The 24,922-nt window shown below is 39.7% G+C and overlaps 1 long non-coding RNA gene across 2 annotated transcripts in view; it reads right to left on the bottom strand.

Moving 5' to 3' along the window:
* Positions 1 to 24,685, bottom strand: part of LOC106559008 — a 107,747-nt gene extending 83,062 nt beyond the window's left edge. For both annotated transcript variants that reach the window (XR_005362092.1, XR_005362091.1), the window contains exons 1-3: positions 24,604 to 24,685; positions 20,045 to 20,124; positions 11,735 to 11,933 (exon numbers count right to left, since the gene is read on the bottom strand). This is a non-coding gene — a long non-coding RNA (uncharacterized LOC106559008). The remainder of the gene's footprint in view (positions 1 to 11,734; positions 11,934 to 20,044; positions 20,125 to 24,603) is intronic.
* Positions 24,686 to 24,922: the final 237 nt, after the last annotated feature.

Below are 24,922 nucleotides of genomic sequence, written 5' to 3'. Positions count from 1 at the left end.
GAAGATGCAAAAGCTTCCAAATTGTCAGACCCCAAAACCATGGAAACCCTCGATTCTTATTTGAAATGCCACAGCACCTAGAATCTGTACTAGCCTGTTTGCACTTAACCATATTGTTAACTGATACTGTTAGTTCTTTTTACACATAAATCTTCACATTTTCTCAGTCTTTAAAAAAAGACAAGACCTTTGCAAAATAATTTCATGTCAGGAAGATTCGTTTGTAAATTATATTTTTATAGACAAATCATAGTTGAAATAAACCACAGGGCCTCAAAATCTAAAGGATTCTTTTTTTTTAAGATGTTATTTATTTATACATAAGAGACACAGAGAGAGAGAGAGAGAGAGAGGCAGAGACACAGGCAGAGGGAGAAGCAGGCTCCCTGTAGGGAGCCCAATGTGAGACTTGATCCCAGGACCCTGGGATCACAACCTGGGCCAAAGGCAGATGCTGGACGACTGAGCCACCCAGGTGCCCCAACATCTAAAGGATTCTTGCAATACATTTAATCAATGACTATTCTTTAATTAGGTCTACTTGGTACTGTGTACTCTGCTGTCTGAAAATATCTTGATATTTGTTCACTTGTATATCATCTATTTCCCACACCAGAGTGAAAGCCCAGTAACTTCAGAGACATTTATCTTTTCTCTGCTTTATCTACTGAACCTAGAATATAATAGCAACTCAATAAATATTTACTGAATAAATAAAAATGTGCCAGCAGCTAACAAAATGGTTTTTTTAAGTTTATTTAAGTAATTTCTACACCTAACATGAGGCTCAAACTCACAACCCCCAGATCAAGAGTCACACACTCTTCTGACTGAGCCAGAAGGGAGCCCTGCAAAATGTTTCTCTCCCTCTAGAAAGCTACCTGAGTATCTCTTTGCCTACTATAAAATTTTAAACTGTTTCACCTGAGTCACTATATCATTCCTTTATGGAATCTGAACAACAGTTCAGTAACAAACATCCTCAAAGATATTCCCATGACTACAGTTTGCTTATGTCATCAAGGTTATCCCTCAGGGTACTCACATTATTCCCTTGATGCAAATCTAAAACATGCATAAGAGGTGAATTTAGACCAGCCAATAACTCTTGGTAACCTTTACAAGTTTCTTAATTATGATGTTAAAACCAAGAACCGACATTTACTTTAACATGGTTTGGGCTACCCCCATTCCAAAATATGAGCATCAGCAGATGCACAGGGGAAGTGCTGAGCTAGGCTTGGCATTCTTGAAAGCAGAGCCAAATAGGGATTTTCCATAGGTACATTCAGCCCAGAGGTGGGATTAGGCAATTTTAACTCATCCATGTCACCCTATCTCTGCCTACATAGAGACTCATAGAAGCAGGACCACCTCTGGCAGATGGTGGTTAATAGAACAGTTGATTCTTATGTATCTAACCTGTTTATACACACCAATGTTCCCATCTTACCATCAATGCTTCTCCTCCTACCAAACTTACTCAGATTTCTGGGGTGCTTCTCCTCTTCTCAGAGACTATCTGATGCTATTTTGACTTGATTTTACTCAAGTGGAAATGGTAAAAAGTGTTTTCCAAACTTGGCCAATCATAAGAATATCTGCAATTCTTTTAAGATTTTATTTATTTATTCATGAGAGACACAGAGAGAGAGGCAGAGACATAGGCAGAAAGAGAAGCAGACTCCATTCAGGGAGCCCAATGTGGGACTCGATCCTGGGACTCCAGGAGCACACCCTGGGCTGAAGGCAGACGCTTAACCACTGAGCCACCCAAGTGTACCAGGATCTAGTTTCTTTTAACAAGCAGACCAGGATCTAGTATTTTGTGTTGTTCTGTTTTGTTTCTGGTTTGATTTTTTTCTTATTTTGTTTTGTTTTTGTCTTCTTCTGGTTTGTTTTATTTATTTATTTTTTCTGCTGTTGTTGTTGCTATTGTACTTTCTCTCTTTCTTCTATCCTTCGCTGGACATAATGACAGAACAGAGAAATTCACCACAAAAGAAAGAACAGGAGTTAGTACTTGCTGCTAGGATTTAATCAATATGGATATAAGATATCTGAACTAGGGACACCTGGGTGGCTTAGCAGTTAAAGCGCCAGTCTTCGGCTCAGCGCATTCAAGCCCAGGAGGCAGAGAACCTCCCTCAAACCAATAAAAATAGGTCAGTACCTTGACATATTAATAGTGAAGCTTGCAAATCTCAGAGATAAAGAGAAAATCCTGAAAGCAACTCAGGGACAAGAGGTCTTTTACCTACAAAGGTAGAAACATAAGGCTAGCAGCAGACCTATCCATAGAGACTTGTCAGGCCAGAAAGTACTGGCATGATATATTTGATGTGCTAAATGGGAAAAATATGAAGCCAAGAATACTTTATCCAGCAAGGCTGTCATTCAGAATAGAAAGAGAGATAGAGTTTCCAGGATAAACAAAAACTAATGTTTCCCATTATAGATCTGAATAACAGTTCCTTTGGAATGTGACAAAAAAGTTAACAAAGACCAGAAAGAAACGGAGACAATCTACAGAAACAGTGACTTTATAGGTAATACAGTGGCATTACATTCATACCTTTCAATAATTACTCTGAATGTGCATTAAAAGGATTATTCACCATGATCAAATGGGATTTATTCCTGGGCTACAGGGGTGGTTCAATATCCACAGATCTATCGGTGTGATACATCACATTAATAAAGAAAGGATAAGAACTTTATGATCCTGTCAATAGATGCAGAAAAAGCATTTCATGAAATATAGCAACTTTTCTTGATAAGAACTGCAGTGTAGGGATAGAAGGGACATACCTCAATATCATAAAAGCCATATAACCACAGCAAATATCATCTTCAATGGGAAAAAAAACTGACAGCTTTTCCCCTAAGGTCAAGAACACAACAGGATGTCCACTCTCACCACTGTTGTTCAAGACGTACTGGAAGTCCTAGCCCAGCAATCAGACAACAAAAAGAAATTAAATGCATCTAAACAGAGGAAGAAGTAGTCAAATTTTCACTCTTTGCAGACTACATGATACTCTATGTAGAAAACACAAGATTCCAGCAAAAAATTGCTAGAACTGATACAGGAATTCAGCTAGGTCACAGTATACAAAATGAATGCACAGAAGGAGCTGAATTTCTATACACTAACAATGAGGCAGAAGAAGGAGAAATCAAGGAATTGATCCCATTTACAACTGCACCAAAAACCATGAGATACCTAGGAATAAACCTAACCAAAGAGGTAAAGGATCTGAACTCTGAAAACCATAGAATACTTATGAAAGAAATTGAGGAAGACACAAATAAATGGAAAAACATTCCATGCTCCTGGATTGAATGAACAAATATTGTTAAAATCTCTATGCTAGCCAAAGCAATTTGCACATTCATTGCAATCCCTATCAAAATACCATCAACCTTTTTCACAGAACTGGAACAAACCTAAAATTAGTACGGAACCAGAAAAGACCCTGAATAGCTAAAGTAATGCTGAAAAAGAAAACCAAAGTTGGAGGCATCACAATTCTGGACTTCAAGCTGTCTTACAAAGCTGCAGTCATCAAGGCAGTATGGTAATGGCACAAAAACAGACACATAGATCATGGAACAGAATAGAGAACCCTGAAATGGATACTCAATTATATGGGCAACTTATCTTCGACAAATCAGGAAAGAATATCCAATGGAAAAAAGACAGTCTCTTCAATAAATGGTACTGGAAAATTTGGAATTCAGTCATGCAAAAGACTGAAACTGGAGCACGTTCTTACACCATACACAAAATTAACTCAAAATGGATGAAATACCTAAATGTGAGATAGGAATCCATCAAAATCCTAGAGGAGAACAGAGATGGCAACCTCTTTGACCTCAGCTGCAGCAACTTCTTGCTAGACATGTCTCCAAAGGCAAAAATGAAGTATTGGGAGACAGAGTGAAAGAGCACAAGCAGGGGGGTGGGGGGAGGCCCAAGGGCAGAGGGAGAGGGAGAAGCAAGCAGACTCCCCACTGAGCAGGAAGCCAGATGCGAGGCTCGACCCCATGACCCTGGGCTCACCACCTGAGCCAAATGCAGACACATAACTGACTGAGCCACCAGGTGCCTTGATAATAAATTTTTTTTAAAAAAAGGATCTTAGGGCACCTGGGTGGCTCAGTGGTTGAGCGTCTGCCTTTGGCTCAGGTCTTGATCCTTTTTTTTTTTTTTTTTTTTTTTTAATAAGGATCTTTTTTTTTTTGTGATTGTGCACGCCTTTCTTTTTCTTTTAAGATTTTATTTATTTATTCATAAGAACACACAGAGAGGATTGAGAGAGAGAGAGGCAGAGACACAGGCAGAGGGAGAAGCAGGCTCCATGCAGGGAGCCGGACGTGGGACTCGATCCCGGGTCTCCAGGATCACGACCTGGGCTGAAGGCGGCGCTAAACCGCTGAGCCACCCAGGCTGCCCTCAGGTCTTGATCCTTGATGAGGTCCTATGTCTCTGCCTCTCTCTGTATCTTTCATTAATAAATAAATAAAATATTGAAAAAAAATAAAAAGCATCTAGCACAGCATTGACACAGATGTACTCTTTTAAAATGTGAAAACAATTACGAACTTGTCAATGAACAAATCACACTGACCAGGGAAAAAAAAGCTATAAAGAAACAGGTGGGGATCCCTGGGTGGCGCAGCGGTTTGGTGCCTGCCTTTGGCCCAGGGCATGATCCTGGAGATCCGGGATCGAATCCCACGTCGGGCTCCCTGCATGGAGCCTGCTTCTCCCTCTGCCTGTGTCTCTGCCTCTCTCTCTCTCTCTGTGTGTGTGTGTGTGACTATCATAAATAAATAAAAAATTAAAAAAAAAAGAAACAGGTGAAAGTGGTAGGCATAGCATAACATATAGAGATGTTAAATCACTATGTTGTTTACCTGAAACTAATGTAACATTGTGTGTCAACCATATTCAAATTTAAAAATTAAAACTAAGGGGTGCCTGCGTGGCTCAATTGGTTGAATGTCTGACTCCTGGTTTCGGCACAGGTATGATCTCATAGGTCATGGGATCCAGTCCCACATCTGGCTCTCTTCTCAGTGGGGAGTCTGCTTGAAGATTCTCTCCCTCTGCCCCTCCCCTCCTCTAAAATAAATAAGGAAATCTTTAAAATTAAAATTTTTAAAAAGAAACAGACCTAAAATTTTCACAATGAATTTAAGAGATGTCAATGGAGTAATTACATCTCTCAAAGACACACCTCAAGCAGAATTACAAGACTTCTGGGAAGATATAATGAAACAATCCCAAGAGATAAAATGCAAACTGAAGGAAGTATAGGGAAAAAGTAAACCCAACAGAGATGAGGATAAAAAAGAAGGAACATAGAACAACGAAGAAAAATACAGTAAGAGTCCTAGAATATAAAAATAAGAAGAGTGAAATAAAAAAAATTTTTTTGAAATAAAAATTTTAAAAGAGCATTATTTAGAAAACAAGGAGTGTCAACATTTGCATAATTAAAATTCTTGAAGAAGAAAATAAAAATAATGCAATAGTAAATAGTGCAGGATAGTCCAGAAAACTTCTCTGAAACAAATGAGGACATGAGTGTACATATTGGAATGATTTACTATGTACCCAAGAAAATTTATCCAAAAAGACATATCCTAATAAAGTTATTGGACTGAAAAGATAAATCATTTAGATGGGAGAAAAAAGTCAGGGTGGCCTCAGATTTCTCCATGCCAAGATTCAATTCCAGAGGACAATGGGGATTTGACTGGAGATTTCACTTCTTGAGATCGTGACTGGATTTGATAATTCACTGAGTAATCACGTAATTCAACAAACATTTAGAAACCATTCAACTTGGGTGCTCAGGGTTGAGGGTGGTTCAGTGGTTGAGGGTCTGCCTTTAGAAATCATTCAATAAACGATTTATTGTCTACATGGACAAAAGAAGTATCCTCTGACAACCTATAATTTTCCTGAGTATTAAAACCACATGGTATTGGGGCACATTCCTGCTCTGTGGGTAGAGCATGTGATTCTTGATCTTGGGGTTGTAAGTTCAAGCCCCACAATGGGTACAGAGATTATTTAAAAATAAAATCTTAAAAACAATAAAACAAAAATAAAACCCACATAGTATTTAATTTATATGCCCTTGGGAACTTCTGAAGCTCACAAACAAATGAGAAAATAAACATGTAAATAAATTATCACAGTATAATATGATAAGAGGGACGCCTGGGTGGCTCAATGGTTGAGCGTCTGCCTTTGGCTCAGGGTGTGATCCTGGGGTCCCGGGGTGGAGCCCCACATTGGCTCCCTGCATGGAGCTTGCTTCTCCCTCTGCCTGTGTCTCTGCCTCTGTGTGTCTCTCATGAATAAATAAAATTAAAAATAAAAAAAAAACAAAACACAATACAATATGATAAGAGTCAAAACTCAAGATGGAAACAATAGGAAACAATAGGAAAGGTATGTTCAGGAATGGCAAGAATTTCAGGGACAGCAGGAAGATGGCCTACCTTAGGGCCAAATTATTATGAAATTTGACTTTTAACTATAGGTGACAAAGTCAATGGAGGAAAGTTAACTTTGGGAGTACTAATAAGAAAGTATGTGTGTTGTGTGCTGGGAGTGGGGTATGATTTTTATTGGACTTCAGATGCACAATGATAAGTTAATCATACTTGAAAGGTCATGTATGGCCTATTATCATTTTTCTTGTCCAGACAAAACTTTCTTATTTATTCTCTTTTTATCCTCATATTCTCTCTCATTCTCCTTCTACTATATGCAATCATACAACATTGAATAATATTTTCACTTGTGTGTTTGTGTTCCTTTTTGCCTGTTTTCCTACAAAATGTGCATGTCTTTTTAAAATTATTATGCAGGATAGTTAACATACAGTGTTATTTAGTTTTAAGTGTACAATATAGCGATTCAACAATTATATACATTACTCAGTGCTCATCATGATAAGTGTACTCTTAATCCCCTTCACCCATTTCACCCATCCTCCTACCCACCTCCCCTCCAGGAACCATCAGTTTGTTCTCTAGAGTTAAGAATCTGTGTTTTGGGGGATCCCTGGGTGGCTCAGCAGTTTAGCACCTGCCTTTGGCCCAGGGCGTGATCCTGGAGTTCCAGGATCAAGTCCCACGATGGGCTCCCGGCACAGAGCCTGCTTATTTCTCTGCCTGTATCACTGCTTCTCTCTCTCTCTCTCTCTATGTCTATCATAAATAAATAAATCTTTAAAAAAAAAAAAGAATTTGTTTTGGTTTGTCTCTTTTTATTTGTTTTGTTTCTTAAATTCCACATGAGTGAAATCATATGGCATTTGTCTTTCTCTGACTGACTTTCATTTAGCATTATACTCTCTAGATCCACCCATGTTGTTGCAAATGGCAACATTTCACTCTTTTTGATGGCTGAGTAATATTCCATTGTATATACATACCACATCTTCTTTATCCATTAATCATCTATCATGGATGTTTGGGCTGCTTCCATAATTTGACTCTTATCAATAATGCTGCAATGATCATAGGAGTATGTATATCTTTTCAAATTTATATTTTTGTCTTTTTTGGGTAAATACCCCGATAGCAGAATTATTGAATTATATGGTATTTCTATTTTTTATTTTTTGAGGAACTTCCACTGGAAGTCACTGTCTTCCACAGTGACTGTACCAACTGACATTCTCATCAACAGGGTGCAAGTGTTCCCTTTTCTCTACATCTTCTCCAACACTTGTTTATTTCTTGTGGCTTTAATTTTAGCCATTCTGACAGGTGTGAGGTGATATCTCATTGTGGTTTTGATTTGCATTTTCCTGATGATGAATGATGTTGAGCATCTTTTCATGTGGCCATCTGTATGTTTTCTTTAGAGAAATGTCTGTTCATGTCTTCTATCCACATTTTTTATATAAGAGAGAAGGGGAGGGACCAATGGAGAGGAAGTCAGAATCTTTAACAGGCTCCACACCCAGTGCAGAGCCCGATGTGGGGGTCGATCTAACAACTCCGAGATCATGACCTGAGCTGAAATCAAGAGTCACTTAACTGACCGAGCCATCTAGGTGCTGCTCTTCTGCTCATTTTTAATTAGATTATTTATGGAGTTTTGGTGTTGAGTTGTATGAGTTTTTTATGTATTTTGGATACTAACCCTAAATCAAATAGAAGTGTGCAAGTATTTTTAATTAATGTAAATGGTAGTGTGTCACATAACTCATTCTCTTTTACTTTTTTTACTAAACATTATGATTTTAAAATGTATCCATATGGCAGTGTGTATATTTAATCTGTCTATTGTAATTGCTATATTGTACTTAAGAGTTTACATCCATCGCATTTTACTATCTACTCTCACACTGATGAACACCCAACTGGCACAACTCCTCCCTACCATATGAAAAAAAGAAAACCCTGAACTGCTTTTATGTGTCCCATTATAAATCTGTATAACAATTCCTTTGGAATATATATTCAGAAGCAGAATTACTCTTCACAGGGCATGCATATACTTCATCTAACTAAATTGTGCCACGTTGCCCTCCAAAACAGCTGCACTACTTTACATATTCACCAGTAATGCAAGGGGTAACTGAATTCCCTCACCCCTACCTACACTTTCTAATATCTGCTACTCCCATCGGTATAAATTGGCATATCATTGCTGTTTTTATCTGCACTTCTCTGATTATCAATGAGGAGCTTCTCTTCATATGCTTATTAGTTCTTCAGGTTTCCTCTTCAAAAACTTCTTTGACCCACTATGTTAATCCTTAGTCCATTTTTTCCCCATTGGGGTTGCTATCTTTTGCAGCAACATCTAGAAGTATTCTATATATTAACCCTTAGGATGGTTTAGATATTTTAAATACCTTTTCCTATTATTTCCTCTATCAAAATCATTTACAGAAAAATAAAGATCATTCACAGAAATACTCAGTTTTGATATAATAACATTTGTCAGTGTTTTCTCTACAGTTTGGCTTTTGCTTTATTTTAAGAAGCTCTCTCTGAACTAAAATCACAAAGATATTCTCCTACATGTGTTTCCATTAACTTTGCTATTTTACCTTTTACATTTAGATCCTTAACCCAACCAGAATCTACCCTCCATATGGTATTAGGTAGAGATCCAATCTTAATTAATTTTCTCCATATTTTCCCCCAACTTATCTTTTTAACAACAGGTCCATTCTCTCCGCTGATTTGGGGGCAATTTTTTTTTTTTTAATTTAACCAGCAGTTTTGCAGAGGAGAAAGGTTGGAAGTAAGGATACCAGGTAAGAGGCATTACTATAATGCAGGTAGAAATATGAACTTGAAAAAAAAAAGTAAGAAAGAAAGAAAGAAATATGAACTTGACCAAAGACACTAGCTTGGGAGAGGGAGGGCAGAGAGGACTACCAGATTTGAGAAATATTTCTGGGGTTGGAAATGTGGGATGAAGAGGAGAAAGGAGAAACAACTTCAGTTCTTTGTGTGTGTGTGTGTGTGTGTGTGTGTGTGTGTGTGTGTGTGTGTTTTAATAAATTTATTTTTTATTGGTGTTCAATTTGTCAACATATAGAATAACACCCAGTGCACATCCCGTCAAGTGCCCACCTCAGTGCCCGTCACCCAGTCACCGCCATCCCCCGCTCACCTCCCCTTCCACCACCTCTAGTTCGTTTCCCAGAGTTAGGAGTCTCTCATGTTCTGTCCCTTTTCTGATATTTCCCACTTATTTTTTCTCCTTTCCCCTTTATTCCCTTTCACTATTTTTTATATTCCCCAAATGAATGAGACCATATAACGTTTGTCCTTCTCCGATTGACTTATTTCACTTCAGCTTTTAACTCCACATACTCCGTGGCTAGAGATGCCCCTACTCCAATATGGGCAGGAATGTGAACAGGCTTGAAGGGAAAAGATAAATAGTTACAGAGGTTGAGGTGCCTGTAGACATGCTTTGTTTGGCCCTCACATTTTTTTTAAATGTGTGCATAATTAAATAACATCATTTAATAACTGGGGGCTTTCATTTAAAAAACTATATTCAGGGACGCCTGGGTAGCTCAGTGGTTGAGCATCTGCCTTTGGCTCAGGGCATGATCCTGGGGTCCTGGGATAAAGTCCTGCATTAGGCTTCCCACATGGAGCTTGCTTCTCCCTCAGCCTATGTCTCTGCCTCCCTGTGTATCTCTCATGAATAAATAGAGATATGTGGGTAGCTCAGAGGTTAAGCGTGTCTGCCTTCGGCTCAGGGCATGATACTGGCGTACCAGGATTGAGTCTTGCATCGGGCTCCCTGCATGGAACCTGCTTCTCTGTCTCTGCCTCTCTCTGTGTGTCTCTCATGAATAAATAAATAAAATATTTCTTAAAATAAAAAAATAGGGATCCCTGGGTGGCGCAGCGGTTTGGCGCCTGCCTTTGGCCCAGGGCGCGATCCTGGAGACCCGGGATCGAATCCCACGTCAGTCTCCCGGTGCATGGAGCCTGCTTCTCCCTCTGCCTGTGTCTCTGCCTCTCTCTCTCTCTCTCACTGTGTGCCTATCATAAATAAATAAAATAAAATAAAATTTAAAAAAAAAATAAAAATCTATATTTAGGGGCACCTGGGTGGCTCAGTTGGTTGAGGGCTGCAATTGACTCAAGTCATAATCTGGGGGTCCTGGGATTGAGCCCTCTGTCAGGCTCCCTCTTCAGTTGGGAATCTGCTTCTTCCTCTGTCCCACCCCCCAGTCATGCTCTCCCTCTCTCTCTCAGTCTATCAAATGAATAAATAAAATATTTAAAAAAAATAAGAATAAAAATCTATATTCAGCTGCTTTCTAGAGATCAGAACCACTGTAATACTGGCCTGGCTTTAGCTGGTGGAGCTGATCACCAGCTCCCAACACTTCATGGAGCACAAGCTTCTGAGGGTCCCACAGTCTGCACTAGACCCTTACTTTTCCTATAGACATTTGGGATTAAGATCTGGTACTACAGAGTGATGAGGTGGTAAAAAAGCATAGGTATTTGCCATTGAACAGACTTGATTTGAATCCTGGCTCAACCACTAATTTAACTGATCTAAACCTGAATCTTCTTACTGCAAAGGGGGCAGAGTGTCTGTCTTATAAGGGTTTTTAAAGAGAGTTTAAAGAGAGAATGCATGCAAAGCTCAACAGTAATTGTTAGTAAATGATAGAGCAAATCAAATTAAAAATTGGAAATACAGGGATGCCTAGGTGGCTCAGAGGTTGAGCCTTTGGCCCAGGGTGTGATCCTGCATGGAGCCTGCTTCTCTCTCTGCCTGTGTCTCTGCCTCTCTCTCTCTCTCTCTTTCTCTGTGTCTCTTATGAATAAATTAATAAAATCTTAAAAAAAAATTAGATTTACAATTCCAGAGCTGAGGAGAGAATCAGAGCTCTGAGCCATGGCTTGGCAAGGCAGCAGTATATGGTTTTGTCCCACATCCCCACTTCCCTAAATCTCTAAAAGTTCACACAAAGAGCTCAATACATGTTTGTGGAAGGAAGGGGAAAAAGAAAGACTAGGGTAAAAAATAGGCATTTTCTTTCATTTGTAAGACAGAAGAAAAGTGCAAGTTACCAACTTACTTACATTTGTTCCTGTAAACCTAGCCTCACCTCCTTGCCAATAAAAAAGTTAATTAAGGCATATAGTTGCAGCGTATACTCCCAGTCCCGAAGAAGAGATTGTGAAAAAGACACACACTTACTCATGTTGGCTGCAAAATATATCTGTAAGCCTCCCTCGGTAAAATACTGTTTCAACAGTATTTAATGGAATTATTTGTTACAGGGGCGCCTGGGTGGCTCAGTCCATTAAGCATCTGATTCTTGATCTCAGCTTGGATCTTGATCTCAGGGTCATGAGTTCAAGCACCACATTGGGCTCCATGCTGGGTGTGAAGCCTCCTTAAAAAAAAAAAAAAAAAAAAAAAAAAAAAACTATTTGTTATATGCAATTAACAATGCCAACAAAAAATCAACAACTAATACAAAGATATAACAACTTTGATTCAGTGCAAAAAGCCTTAAAGAAGAGATGGTTTTGTGGGAGGTCGTTTATCTTTTTCTGTCATAAAATATATATATTTAACTTCTGAATTCTCCACAGCAACACTCAACTCTGTAAACACATTTTTCTCATGCATCTGCTAAAAACATTTTTCGAATAGCTACATTTACTTTAAATTCATTTCTTCAGAACAACCTGGTATTTGCTCTTTTTATAGTATGTCGAAATTAAAGTTTTAAGTCTTCCCAATGTCCTAATAACTGAGTACTGAATGATACTTGGCTTGTCCTGTTAAGTGAGTTTCTGATCTCACTCTTTATAGCTAAGGAAATTGACCATATTAAATTTGAAAATGCATTAACTCTCATTTATAAAGAAAACCTGAGTTAAATTACCAAAAATGTTTATCAATATGTTACTGTAGAATATCATAAATTTGGGAGGGTAAGTTCTTCCAAAAAATTATTTGCCTAAAAATTCCAGATTAGTCTTGGAAAGAAACCAACACCAGAAGAGAAAGTAAGGGATAGTTGACAGAAGGGAATGCCATGAAGAATATCCTATTTTCACATGAAGAAACAGACATCTGGATCAAAATTACCTACTACTAAGTGCATACGTATTTAAAATCTAATTATTTTATGCTGTCCCAATGAAAAGATTATGGTTCTTATTCTCAAGAAGCCAGACTCAAAGACACATAGAATTGGAAGGAGATTACTGAAGTCATCCAGTTTTGTTTGCTCATTTTCCAAAAAGGAAACTGAAAATCACAAATGTGACTTGCTTCTGGTGAACAGATCATGTGCTCCTTTTGAATCCCTTAGCCTCAGCAGCAACTGCACCAAGCACAGGTTATTCATTAAATGGGCACTAAAGGGTATTTCTGAACAAAGAATGGGAAGCACAAGGAGGAAAGACTATCCACTGGAAAAAAGACAGTCTCTTCAATAAATGGTGCTGGGAAAATTGGACATCCACATGCAGAAGAATGAAAACTAGACCACTCTCTTACGCCATACACAAAGATAAACTCAAAATGGATGAAAGATCTAAATGTGAGACAAGATTCCATCAAAATCCTAGAGAAGAACACAGGCAACACCCTTTTTGAACTTGGCCACAGTAACTTCTTGCAAGATACATCCATGAAGGCAAGAGAAACAAAAGCAAAAATGAACTATTGGGACTTCATCAAGATAAGAAGCTTTTGCACAGCAAAAGATACAGTCAACAAAACTAAAAGACAACCTACAGAATGGGAGAAGATACTTGCAAATGACGTATCAGATAAAGGGCTAGTTTCCAAGATCTATAAAGAACTTATTAAACTCAACAGCAAAGAAACAAGCAATCCAATCATGAAATGGGCAAAAGACATGAACAGAAATCTCACAAAGGAAGACATACATATGGCCAACAAGCACATGAGAAAATGCTCTACATCACTTGCCATCAGGGAAATACAAATCAAAACCACAGTGAGATACCACCTCACCCCAGTGAGAATGGGGAAAATTAACAAAGCAGGAAACCACAAATGTTGGAGAGGATGTGGAGAAAGGGGAACCCTCCTGCACTGTTGGTGGGAATGTGAACTGGTACAGCCACTCTGGAAAACTGTGTGGAGGTTCCTCAAAGAGTTAAAAATAGACCTGCCCTATGACCCAGCAATTGGACTGTTGGGGATTTACCCCCAAAGATACAGATGCAATGAAATGCCAAGACACCTGCACCCCGATGTTTCTAGCAGCAATGTCCACAATAGCTAAACTGTGGAAGGAGCCTCGGTGTCCATCGACAGTGAATGGATAAAGAAGCTGTGGTCTATGTGTACAATGGAATATTACTCAGCCATTAGAAACGACAAATACCCACCATTTGCTTCAACGTGGATGGAACTGGAGGGTATTATGCTGAGTGAAATAAGCCAATCGGAGAAGGACAAACATTATATGGTCTCATTCATTTGGGGAATATAAAAAATAGTGAAAGGGAATAAAGGGGAAAGGAGAAAAAATAAATGGGAAATATCAGAAAGGGAGAGAACATGAGAGACTCCTAACTCTGGGAAACAATCTAGGGGTGGTGGAAGGGGAGGTAGGCGGGGGGTGGGGGTGACTGGGTAATGGGCACTGAGGGGGGGCACTTGATGGGATGAGCACTGGGTGTTATTCTATATGTTCTATATGTTGGCAAATTAAACACCAATAAAAAATAAAATTTATTTAAAAATTTATTAAAAAAAATTCTCATTTTGTTTACATTCTAGATGTGGTAGTTTTGCCAGAGAGAGAGAGAGAGAGAGAGATTGCTAAAAGAAAGTGAAAAATATAGTGTAGAGTGTGTTACCGAGAAAAACCTTTTTAGAAGTTTTTATTGTGGACATTTTTTTTAATGCATGGAAAAAGCATACTGAACCCCCATATATCTGTCGCCCACCTTAAACAATTATCAGCATTGTCATTCTTTTTAAGTTTCTAATTTTAATTCCCGCTATTTAACTACAGTGTTATATTAGTTTTGTGTGTACAATATAGCAATTCAACACTTCCATACAACACCTGGTGCTCATCTCAGCAAGCACTCCTTAATCCCCATCAGCTATTTAATCCATCCCTCCACTCGTCTCCCCTCCGGTAACCATCAGTTTGTTCTCTATAATTAAGTCTATTTGTTGGTTTGTGTTTTTTTTTTTCCCTTTGCTCCCTTGTTTTGACAATTATATATATATAAATATCACTTCTTCTTTATCCATTCATCTATCGATGGACACTTGGGCTGCTTTCCTATCTTGGCTATTGTAAATAATGCTGCTATAAACATAGGGGTGCATGTACGTCTTTGAATCCGTGGTTTTGCATTCTTTGGGTAAACATTCAGTAATGTAATTGCTGGATTGTAGGGTAGTTTCATTTTTAACTTTTTGAGGAACCTCCATACTGTTTTCCACAGGAGCTGCACAAGTTTGCTTTCCCACCAACAGTACATGAGAGTTTTTCTCCACATCCTTCCCAACACCTGTTGTTTCTTGGGTGTTGATGTTAACCATTTTGACAGGCAGGAGGAACTTTCTGCCATTCTTATTATCTACGTATTTTCCTATTTTCTTCTTGCTTTGTTTTGTTTGGCTGGAATATTTTTCATTTTTTTAAGTAATCCCCACGCCCAACATGAAACTTGAACCAAGGCATTATATCATTTTACCTATACATAGTCTAAATATATCTCCAAGAGATGAGGATTTCAAACAACATAACCACAATAATATTATCACACCCTGTAAAATTAACAATGAATTCTTATATAGGCTAACACCTAGTCCCAGAGAAGCAATGCTGAGAGTATTCACTAATAGATCAAATTCTAAAGTGACAGTCTTTGAATATAGTTAATAATTCAAAAGAAGAACATTTCAAAACTAAAGATTCCAATCTCATCTTTTCTTATATTGCTCTGCAAATACAAATTTGGATACTCAGATTCCAGAAGAAGATAAAAATAGGCTATGAATCAAAACCATTAATCATATCCTGTTATTTTTAGTTACCCATTTCTTCCTGGTATTTTTTTTTTTATTAATTCAACATCAGTTTAATATATTTAATCATGCTTTATTCAGAGAAAAAAAGCATTTTGGGATCAATTATGGAAAATTTTACAAAATATAAACTTAAAGCTGAAGTAGCGTGATTGTCAAGCCTGTGTCCATGACCTTGGATGAGGTTCTTATTTAGTCACTTGGAGAGTCCTATATTAATAGTCTATCCTATGATTCAACCATCTGCCACACAAGGTAGTACAAAACACCCTAAAAAGACTCACTGCTAGAAATGCAAAAAAAAAAAAAAAAAAAAAAAAAGTAAATGGCAATTGGGTGACAGGCCACATTATTCTCTGCTAAAAAAGCAAAATTCAGTGGAGTAAATCCCAAGACTAAATTGTTTTTCCTAAGCAGTTCAAGTAGGGTCAGCATCTGACCTAGCAAGTAGAAGAGAGCTCCAAAGTTTTGTAAGAAAAGAAGGTTTTTATAGGAAAGGAGGTGGAGCAAAAAGTTATTAGCAAAACAAAACTGGTTTAGGCCAGTTTACCTTCCCTTAAGGGAAAGGGCAGGGGTCTTATCATGCTAATCACCTCATCTTCCTTGGTGGGAGGGGGGGCCCACATGTGACAGATTACTTCATTGGTGTTCACCAGAAAAATTCCAGGTTGATTGTCTTAAAATTACACCCCTGGAGAGTTTGAAACTGCAATTAAGTCTTGGTTTACTGCCCTGAGGGCAAGTGACTCTACCTTGGGTCTATGGTTCTCTACTTAATACCTCCATGCTCAAAGCAGACACTAATAACAGGGATTTTGATACAGCTTGTAAAATGTTTGGCTGTGAGTACACTTAGAGTCAAAGCACCAGTGTTTTTCTTCTATTGGAATGTTTAGAAAGACCCTTCCATACACAACAGGTACTTAGTAATATCCGATTGGTTTTAATGTTAGAACCAAACTTTTCTAACACAGCAACTATTAAATTCCCAGTTATGTAAAATGCAATGGTTATGTATTCTTCCACAACCTGGAACTGAGTGAAAGCGATGCTTTTTCCTACATGTGCCTTTGCTCTGCACTCAGCACATTTTTTGCTGTCCAAATCTTTATACTCCTATTCAGGGTTCATGCTGAATTTGTGTTTGTGTGGGTGAAGATACCCAGCACTCCTACTTCGCTTCCATTCCCAGCTTTGAGGGGAGCTAGAGGTCGAGGCACTGTGTGGGTGATAATGGATACGTTTTTGGTGATGGGGGCATTTTCTAGATATTGATAGAAAGGCACTGATCAATATATTTACACATCAGTGAAGTGCTGATTCTTCTGGATAGATAGCCTACTTGGTAAAGATTTCACCCCTCTTCAGACAATTCTATTTCATCTCTTTCTGGACTGAAATTTACTAGACCTAAATTGAGATTATTTTATCATGTATGCTTCTAATTATCGACCTGCTTATATATTGGCACATTCTATCAGCCCACATATTCTTCTACAAGCACATCTTGACTCCCCACAATGGCAACATGAATACAAACAATGTCATTTGACCCTTTCAGTGAAGACTTAGGCTATATTATTGTAGGAGGGATGGTACGGGCAAATAAATTCATACTACCCAGAGCCAAAATCAAACCAACAAAAAACTTGATGCTGTTGTTAAGGAGTTAGTTGGACAGTTACGTTGTCAGGGCCAGGGTCCCTAACAAAAATACATGGAGTAGGGACAGCTAAGACAAAACAGTGCTAACATCCTGTTTCACTGTTCAGACAAGACCATCAGCATGTGAACATTAACCTAATAGGTACACAGACGCATGATCAAAGCCCTGACTGGCACACCTTAGCACACCCTGGTTGCTTAAGATAGTTCCATGTCACTATCACGAGCTGAGGCAGTTAAGACGTAAGTCCGCAGATGTCAGCCCAAGAAGACCAACAGCACATGAACATTAACCTAATAGATACACAGATACATGATCAAAATTGGCATATTTTAGCACACCATGGTTGCTCAAGATAGTTCCTCAAAGAGCTCATAAAAACCCCTAGACTTAGAAACTCCAAGAGCAACCCCCTCAGATCTCCTCCCTCTTTGGGAACTTTGTACTCTCACACAATAAATTTTGCTTCGCTGCTCACCACTCTTTGTCTGGTTTACCTCTTCATTCTTGAAAGAGGTGTGACCAAGAACCATGAGCACTAAAGGAAGAGAAATCCTGAAACATTGTCAGTGAACCCTCTTGCTCAATTGTAGACCCCAACAGTTAAAACCAGAAATAGACTAGAGTGCTGAACTCATGCTTTAACTAAAACCCATTGTGCTGATTTCTTATCACACTTTCTTGAGGCATTGACAAAGATGTTTTGCAAGGAACAGAACATTCCAACCGACAGACTAGAAAAGTCCTGATAGCAACGGAATGTCTAGTAGACCACACCCCACACATCCCCTTCCCTGCCCATGATTATGGGTTGCACACATACTGACCCTTACCTCTGACCACAGGCTCTCTGCCCTGCTTTCTTACACATCCATCCCCCCCCCCAAAAAAACTTCTTTGTCAAACTCTAAACGTCCATGTCATCGGCAGTTATTAAGGCTTGAGCCTGCAACCAACCCCCTGCGGCCGGCACCTGAAATGAATTTCTCCCATTCTCTTTTCCAAACCCTCATCTCTTGAGTCACTGGCTTCTCTTGTGACGAGTTTATCCGAGTTTGTTCAGCAACATTTTTGGCAAACCCAACCAAGAGCTATGCTTTTGATTTGTCCAGCCCTCTCGGAATTCTCCGGGATGGAGGAGTTGGTCCCAAAGCATGCCAGGGCTCACCTGTTTGTTTCCTGAATTAGCAGCTATGATAGGTTGTTTGGTAACAATGCGACTTGATTAAGTTTTCCTTATTAACTATGTCCCTCACGCAATCTTCTTTGTGAATAGAAACAGTGCCTTCGGTATGTCTGCTTTCCCAGAACAGTGCATCAGTATCACATGAAGAATTTTTTAAAACACAAGTCCCCAGGATAATCCCAGACCCTTATCAGAAACTCCAACAAGTGAGATGCAAGAATCTGTTTTTATTTTTGTTTTATTTTTAAGTAGGCTCCATTCCCAACATAGGGCTTGAACTCATGACCCTGAAATCAAGAGTTGCATGTTCTATTGACTGAGCCCAGGTACCCCGAAGAATCTTAACCTTAACAATCCCTCAGGAGTTTTTTCTGTGGCCAGCACCAATATTGTATAAGAATCACTACCCAGAGTACCTAGAGCAGCAATCCACAGAAAGCAGTATTATATAAATGTTTGATGAATGAATAAGTAAATGAGTCTAAACTGTGGAAATTAGCAAATCAATCTACTATCTATAGGTCTATGTACCTTCTGTGTTACTTTTAAGTATCTTGCATTGTCTGGCCTGTATAGATGCTGACTCAACTCTGATCTGTTTTGCCTCACTCAATTCCACCCTCTGCAGACAGCAACCATCTCACTCAAACCAGAAATAGTGACAGTGTTAAGAAAACTTTGCTTTATTTACCCTTTGATTTGTAAAGTAAAGAAACCAAAATCATAAACCCAAGCTAGCCCCCAGAAATACCTCCTGGCATTCCATATAACTATTTATTGGCTATCTAGTATATACTCTGTGCATGCCAGACACAGTAGAGGATACAAAATGATTACAAGATTTGATACTTGCCCTTGAATGTTTTACATTCAAAGTTGGAAAGACAAAAGGCCCTGTCACATCCTGTGTTGGATCCCTTTTTTTTTTTTTTTTTTTTGGATCCTTTTTGATATCATCTTACTCACTCCTGAAAACAATTCTGTAAGAGGGGAAAAGTATTATTATCTGCTTTATAGGTGAAGAAATTGAGACTCACAGAGGTTAAATAGCACTAGCTCAAGGTCATATATTGGCAAAGTTTGGATTTGAACTTCCCTTCTTTCTGACTCCCGATTCTAAGCTTTGGTCACTAAGCTGCTATACAAATTGCAGTGGAGATGTCTAGTCTCTCTTTTTTTTTTTTTTTTTTTTTTAAGATTCTATCCATTTATTCATGAGAGACACAAGAGAGAGAGGCAGAGACACAGGCAGAGGGAGAAGCAGGCTCCACGCAGGGAGCCTGACGTGAGACTGGGACTCAATCCCAGGTCTCCAGGATCAGGCCCTGGGCTGAAGGCTGTGCCAAACCGCTGAGCCACCCGGGCTGCCCGATGTCTAGTCTTCTAATGGGAAAATAGACATTTAATAGTGACTGCAAGGGCACCTGGGTGACAGCTGGTTAAGCATCTGACTCTTGATCTCAGGTCAGGTGTTGATCTCAGGGTTGAGTTCAAGCCCCGAGCAGGGCTCCACACCTAGTGCGGAGCCTAATTTTTTAAAAAAGTTGTGAGTACAATGTATATTCTACAGGAAATCTGGAGGCCATTACACAGGAGGCTGTAACCAGGAACTTACCTTGGTCTAAAGATTCAGCAACAAGGGAATCCTTCTAAACCCAGCAACTGCCTGATTTTGGGGAAGTCACAGTTCCTTATCTGCAAAATAAGGACAATAATGCCAATTACCCATTTTGTAAGGCTGAAGAGATACAATGTATGCAAAGCATAGAACCTGACAAAAAATAAGTATTCAATAATCATTAATTAGCAATTATTTAAAATATTCATTCACATTTAGGAATATGCACAAGCAGGGGTGGGGGTAGGAGTAAAAGAGCAGTAGAGGGAAAGGATAAAGCCTGGTGGAAGACCCTGAAGCAAGAAGGGGCGGGGCAACACTAATTTGGTTGAAAAATCAATCCCCTCGGGCTAGAAATAGAAAGGTCTGCCACAGGAAGCTGGAAAGGTGGATGGGGGATCAGCCTTCAGGGAAGGATTTTTGTAGTTATTCAAATGCATTTGCCTTCCCTGCGGTGTTGACATCCCAGTGAAAATATGCCCCACGGGAAGGACCTCCTCCGCCCCTGGGGAAGAGAAGAGGTAGCACAAGAGAAGCACCTGGTGCAGAGCCCCAGCTCCGACTTCATGGTGGTGAAGTGCCTAAAATGCTACAAAATCACCATGGTGATTTTGGCCAAGTACATGGGGTGGTTTTGTGTGTTGGCTCCTCCACTCTCCTCTGCCAGCCTCCAGGAGGAAAAGTAAGGCTTACTGAAGGATGCTCCTTCAGATGGAAGCGGCCTAAAAACACTCTGAATCAAGATTAGTGGGAAACCATCCCAATAAATAGACTTTGGATAGCTAAAAAAAGAAAAAAAGACATGTGAAGCAATTAAAGGAATTTAAGACAAGGAAAAAACCTGTTAAGATTCAAATTGTAGGGCCATGTGGTTGAGCGTCTGCCTTTGGCTCAGGGGGTGATCCCGGAGTCCCACATCCTGCTCCTGCATGGAGCCTGCTTCTCCCTCTGCCTTATGTCTCTGCCTCTGTGTGTGTTTATGTCTCTCATGAATAAATAAATAAAATCTTTAAAAAAAAAAAGTTTCAAATTGTAAACGATTACCCCCCCCAAGGGAGGGTAAAAATTCCTGTTCCCACTTTCTTACTGCTTATCTCTACATTTCCAACTAACTTGCACAGCTTTTGTAATTTAAAAAATTATAGAGTTGGTGGTGGATATGCTTATTACCTTGGTCGTGGTAATAGATTCACAGGTATACACATATGTCAAAATCTTGCACACCGTCGTTGGGTTTTTGTTTTTGTTTTCTCAGCTTGCAAACCCTGTAAGTCTCCCAACCTGGAAGTGGGAGTCACCAGGGCAGAGCCGGTGCAACACGGAGGGCCGCAGGCCCTGGCGTGGGCGGGCCGGGGGCCGCAGCCCTCAGGTGAAGGCTGAGCCGCGCCAGCCCAGGTTGGCCACGTTCGAGCCACAGCAGTCGGTGTGGATCCTCTCCGGGCTGCCCCGGCGCTCGGCCAGGGGGCCACACAGCAGCTGCAGGAGCCTGTCCTGCCTGCGGATCTTGCCCGTGCAGTGCGGCGCAGACTACGGAGCGCGCCTGAAGGCCGGGCGTGGGTCTGGGACCGCGTGCACCGCGATGTCCTGGGCCGGCTGGCCGGGGGCCTGCGCCAGCTGCTGACTCAACTCAGAAGGGAGCCCTTCTGGCAGAGACGTGCTGGGAACGTTGGTGTTGGTCAGGAGCACTGGCATGCTGGTGGGGGAGCCGCAGGGACTGGTGCATAGGAACCGACCTTGCGCACCTGGAAGCAGCCCAGGAACCTGAGCTACGTAACCGCCACTGTGCTGCTTCAACTTGTACACCTTAAATATACCCAGCATAGGGGTGCCTGGCTGGCTGGGTCTGTTAAGCATCTACCTTTGGCTCAGGTCATGATTCCAGGGTCTTGGAATTGAGCCCCACCTGGGGAGCCTTGCTCAGGGGGAGTCTGCTTCTCCCTCTCCCTTTGCCTCTCCCCCTTCCTCAGCCCCTCCCCTTACCTCTCTCTCAAATAAATGAAATCCTTAATAAAAATAAATATATCCTGTATATTGTACGTCACATATAACTCAATAAATCTATTGAATATAATATATTTATTTTTAAAAGAAGTCGCTTTGATCCAGGCAAAGGTAAAAGATAGGAAAACAAATTAGCAGCTTGTGCAGAAAGTTTACCTGCCCAACAGATGGGGGTGAATTGGATTATGATGGTTGCAACTGGAATAATGAGAGAAAAGGATCTGGTGATTGATTGGATATGGAGGCCTTTCCGAGATAAAGGAGAAAGGGATCTAGGGGATTTTCCAGATTTCCGGCTTGGTAAATGATGGTATTGCAGGTTGGGTCCCGTGGAGAACAGATAGAGATTAACGGGAAGAGTTTTAACTAGACTGCTTTGGGGATCAATGCCAATGGAAGAGAGAAAAGTTACCTGGATTAGAGAGACTGAGAAATTGATCTACATACAGTCTCAAGGAAGTCTCAGCATACCCTATGTGGAGTTCCAGAATGGAGATGTCCCTTCAGAAGGTCCTGAGATGAGATGCAAATGAGAAAGCCAGACCTCAATACCATCAATACCCCTGCCCTCTCTCTCTCTCTCTCACTCTCTCTCCAAAATAAATAAAATCTTAAAAAATAATAATAATAATGGTTGGAGGGAAGAATGACTAAGGAATAATATACATTAAGCTGTATTTCATGTGTTATTTCAATAAAGATCACAAATTTTACCTACATTACATAACATCCCAGTTTTAACCCATTCAAAGGCTCCTCCTGCCCCTGGGGTAAAATCCAAACTCATTTATACAGCTCTTTGCATTCTGGTTTCTGCTTACCTCTGCAAGTTTGCTTTTTTATTCATATTTCTTTTACTATCTAAGCAACAGAGCTGCTGAATACTATAAAATCCTCAAACATGCCATGTTCCCTTTGGCTTTTGGGGTTCTTTCCCTGTGCTATTCCCTCTGTCTGGAGAATTCTTCACTATTTGTGAACTAACTGCCCTCCTCTTCCCAGATGTTGACCTACCTACCACATGCTGCCACACTGTCCCTACCATATACATACACTAACTCACTCATAACACATGCACACACACAAGCATGTAGCTAATTCCTGTAAAACATTTGGATTCATTCCCTGATCACCCTTCTCTGCAAATCTGAGGTTAGTTGCCTTTTCTTTGGACTCACATAGTACCTTTTAATTGCCTTGTCAGAGCATTTACCACCTTTAGTCATAATTGCTTATAATTTTTTTTACCTTACTCCTCCCATTTCACTTAACTATATGTCCCCTAAAAACAGAAGTTTAGAATGTCTTGCTCATTTTTATGTCCTCCATGACTGGCACAATAGCTGATATATCATAATGTCTTAACGAATATTTGTTGAAGGAAAAAAATAAATCAAGTATAGTACATATTAAGTATCCTGCATTAAAAATAAAAATAAATAATACAGATTTATAATATTTGGCATGATATTTACAAACAGCAAATATACAAGTTGAGTAATGCATTAAGAATTCCCATTCCACCATTCCTGTGATCCACTTGGAAAAGTGAACTCTTCCCTGTTATTAGATCACTTCTGTGACCTAATAAATTTCTATGCACGGGTGCTTGGCTGGCTTGGTCAGTAGAGCATATGACTCTGGATCTCAGTGTGTGAGTTTGAGCCCCACATTGGGTATAAGAGATTACTTAAAAATAAAATCTTAAAAAAAAATTTCTATACAATGCTTAATTCTAACATTCATGCCAATTCTTTAAAGCCAACTTGTTTCTCGAGTAATTTGAGAACATTTTTTTCTAATACAAGATGATAATAGCTTATGATTTGTTAACAGTGCTCTTCTTCCTACTAAGCCATGAAACTCTCAGCTAGTACCATGGGCTGACTGATTGGCTTAAATGTCATACTCAGAGAAGAGGCAACAGCTGCTCCTTGCTAAAAACATTTTTCTCCTGTTCCTGGAGAAAGCTGACCTTTTGCAAGTTTGGTTACTGAACAAAAATAATCTTGAGACCAAAATTTTCTCTTATCCTTTGGCCTTAGATAAAGCTCAAAATGCCACGCTAATAACTAGAAGTTATATCTGCATGGTACTATGTAAGCTTAAATGCTCTCCCATTATCTCCTCATTTCATAACACTGATAAAATGGGAAAAATAGTTAATGTGCTGCTGAATTGTCAATTCAACTGGAATTTTAGGAACAGTGATTAAGGAGCTAGTTCACTCTCTAAATCAGTAATCTAGTTTGATGTTTTAAATTGTATTAGATGGACCAAATTATTAGTGATTTATTACTTTAGGATTTCAAGCAAAAAGATTTCTTGCTTTTGTTATTGATCTTTTACCAATGGATAGTATTGTTTATGTGTATTCTTTTTGTGGTTTTTAAAAAATCACTTGAAATCGCCCTCTGTCAGGGAGTAGAGGGAGAGTCCACCAGCATGGGTGATGGGGTTTAATGCTCTATGGACAGAGAAAGGAACCTGGTTTAGTCAACAGCATCAGTCACCATACCTCCAGGTCATAGAGCAAATGATGAAGAGATACAGACCTTGAGTGAAAGATCACAGAGAGTGTGCAGGTACATTTTCCAGGCAACCTGGATGCTGCGGCGGTGAATGAGGGCATCAGCTCTGTTTGAAATTATACCTCAGTCCAAATACCAACCAGCTCTATACCAACTGGTATTGTGACATCAAAGGCAGCCATTTTACCTCCTGTAACCACAGTTTTATAATCTATATTGCAGTCTGGCATGTAAAAGGACGTGTGCAAAGGACTTAGCACACTGCTAGCCCCCAGTAAGGACTTCCTAATTGGCAGCTGGCACAGGATAGGAGGAGTTAATGCAGCAATGACAACCAGGTGAG

The sequence above is a fragment of the Canis lupus genome, chromosome 7 (genome assembly GCF_011100685.1).
Source record: "Canis lupus familiaris isolate Mischka breed German Shepherd chromosome 7, alternate assembly UU_Cfam_GSD_1.0, whole genome shotgun sequence".
NCBI lineage: Eukaryota > Metazoa > Chordata > Mammalia > Carnivora > Canidae > Canis > Canis lupus.
The sequence above is the reverse complement of the archived record's forward strand: the minus strand, read 5'-3'. Positions and strand labels throughout refer to the sequence as shown.